This window comes from Cyclopterus lumpus, chromosome 17, assembly GCF_009769545.1.
Source record: "Cyclopterus lumpus isolate fCycLum1 chromosome 17, fCycLum1.pri, whole genome shotgun sequence".
Taxonomy (NCBI): Eukaryota; Metazoa; Chordata; class Actinopteri; order Perciformes; family Cyclopteridae; genus Cyclopterus; species Cyclopterus lumpus.
In genome coordinates, this window is record NC_046982.1 from 22,903,270 (window position 1) to 22,905,769 (window position 2,500).

A 2,500-nucleotide genomic window follows, 5' to 3' on the forward strand; every position below is an offset into this window, starting at 1 on the left:
TTTCTACCTTTAAGACGACCGTTTAGCTCCGAGGGATAAAAGAAGAATTAAAGTTTTTATTTCCCGTTGGAGGCGTTTTATTAAAGCAGACTTCAGAGAGGTGCGTCTATTTCCCTTGTGATTGTGCTTTTCATGTTGCATTTACAAAATGTATTTGAACAATAATAAAGATAAAATATTATGAATGTGAGCTCTGAGGCTCGTTTCTGGAATCGGCCTTAAATAAAGTTCAATATGTTCTCCTTCCACACGAGTCCTCATTCACTGGTTCAGATCCTTCTGTTTGTACATGTAGACATACACAGATATATTTAGATATGTATCCTAAAACATCTCCCAGCGCTGGAGAACCTGTCTGACATGGATCCGGTGAGCCTCTTCGTCGGGGGAAATGATAAGAATATCGTCCAAATAAACAAAAAGGGACATCATTCGCCAGGAGCTGGAAAACAGCTGGAGCATTAGTTAGTCCAAAAGGCATTACGAGATATTCGTAATGCCCACTAGGGGTGTTGAAAGCAGTCTTCCATTCGTCTCCCTTCCAAGCTTAGTAAAGACTTTAGCACCTTGTAACAGATCAAATGCCGATGAAATCAGATGGAGGGGTACCTGTTCTTGATGGTGATGTCGTTCAAACCCCTGTAATCGATACAGGGGCGAAGGGTCTTTTCCTTCTTGCTGACAAAAAAAAAAAAAACGCTCCCGCTGGAGACGATTATGTTCGGGTCAGACCTGCAGGCAACGAGGAGGTCACATACTCCTTCATTGTCTCAGGCGCAGACAGGGAGTAGGGTCTTCTTCTTGGAGGAGAAGATCGATGGTGCAATCATACTCCTGATGTGGAGGCAGAGAAGTGTCTCTGGCTTTATTAAACACCTCCTTATGGTCATGGTAGCATGCCGGCACCTTAGAAAAGTCTGGGTAGTCGGAATCCAGCGGACATGCCGGCTGAGGCACAGGAGGTGGAAAGACCAGAGATGATCTTGTGGGAAGGCATCTCTCTGAACACTCCTTGCGCCATGCGATCACTCTCCCAAAGAAAAAAGGTAAGAAACCTTCAGGAGAGCAACAGAGGAGGATCCCTCTCCCCGGATGGTCAATAGATGTCATGTGTACAGATGAACTACAGAGTTACAACACATTCAATGAATATGACAGGCATGGACCACAATCCCGATTTCCACAATCCATGAAACAGAAGGAGGTAGAGAGGAGGGGGGGCGGGGCATCAGCAGGGCCAATGGGAGGCCGGCTCACCAGCATCAGACACCTCCAGGTCCAATGGACCCTATGAGACGTGAAGTCACAACGACTCCGGGGAGGAAGCAGAGTTAATAAGGTGCAATGGAGAGATGTAAATTCATCCATAAGGAGAGAAGAGGAGATAGGTGCTCAGTGTATCCTAAAACATCCCCCAGCAGCCTATAAGCCTATAGCAGCATATCAAGGGGCTGGACCAGGTCAAACCTGATTCAGCCCTAACTATAAGCACTATCAAACAGGAAAGTCTTAAGTCTATTCTTAAATGAGGTGACTGTGTCTGCCTCCCGGACTGAAAGTGGAAGCTGGTTCCATAAAAGAGGAGCTTGATAACTGAAGGCTCTGGCTCCCATCCTACTTTTTAGGACTCTAGGAACCACAAGTAGCCCCGCATTTAGTGAGCAGCTCTCTAGTGGGGCAATATGGTACTACAAGCTCCTTAAGATATGATGGTGCATCACCAATCAAGGCTTTGTAGGTGAGGAGAAGAATTTTAAATGTGATTCTTGATTTTACAGGGAGCCAGTGCAGAGCAGCTAATACAGGAGTCATGTGATCTCTTTTCTTAGTTGTTGTGAGTACACAAGCTGCAGCATTCTGGATCAACTGGAGGGATTTAAGAGACTTATTAGAGCAGCCTGATAATAAGGAGTTGCAGTAATCTAGTCTGGAAGTAACAAACATGTGAACCAGCTTTTCTGCATCTTTTTGAGACAAGATGTGCCTGATTTTTATTATTTTATTATTTATTTTTAAATCTTTTTTTAGTGATTTTGCAAACACATACAGGAATGAAGAGTAGTACCACCCCCAATAAGTTGGTGTGTACAGAACATTACCTTCAGTTGTTCGGTGCATGGAGGTGTAACTGTGACTATGTACAAAGATTGCAAATACAATGAACAAACAACCACGATAACAGTAACTTAACTTAAAGCTTATTTAAATATAATAGGAATTAAGATGTGGAAACATGCATACATAACTACATACAAACCAAATAAAAACTGTATATGATTGAGGATCTCTTTTAACCAACTGTTATGTGTGTTATGAGGCGTCTGGCTAACGGTGTGTAAAGGATGCGTCGCCCTGTCGATGGCAGATTGTGTATTTCTGGTGGTTGGATTTCAAAGTGCTGAGAGGGATTCGGGATCAAGTTTGACCCCCAACACTGTGCCGAGCGTATCGAAAATCTTTTAAATTTGGGCACGACCAAAACATATGTGTATGGTGACTG

General features: G+C 43.5%; 1 protein-coding gene across 1 annotated transcript in view; it reads left to right on the plus strand.

Moving 5' to 3' along the window:
• Positions 1–246, plus strand: part of smg7 (SMG7 nonsense mediated mRNA decay factor) — a 32,089-nt gene extending 31,843 nt beyond the window's left edge. Inside the window, exon 22 of the mRNA XM_034555536.1 lies at positions 1–246. This exon is cut by the window's left edge and continues 1,385 nt beyond it. The gene's annotated coding sequence lies outside the window, so the exon portion shown is untranslated.
• The last annotated feature ends 2,254 nt before the right edge of the window (positions 247–2,500 follow it).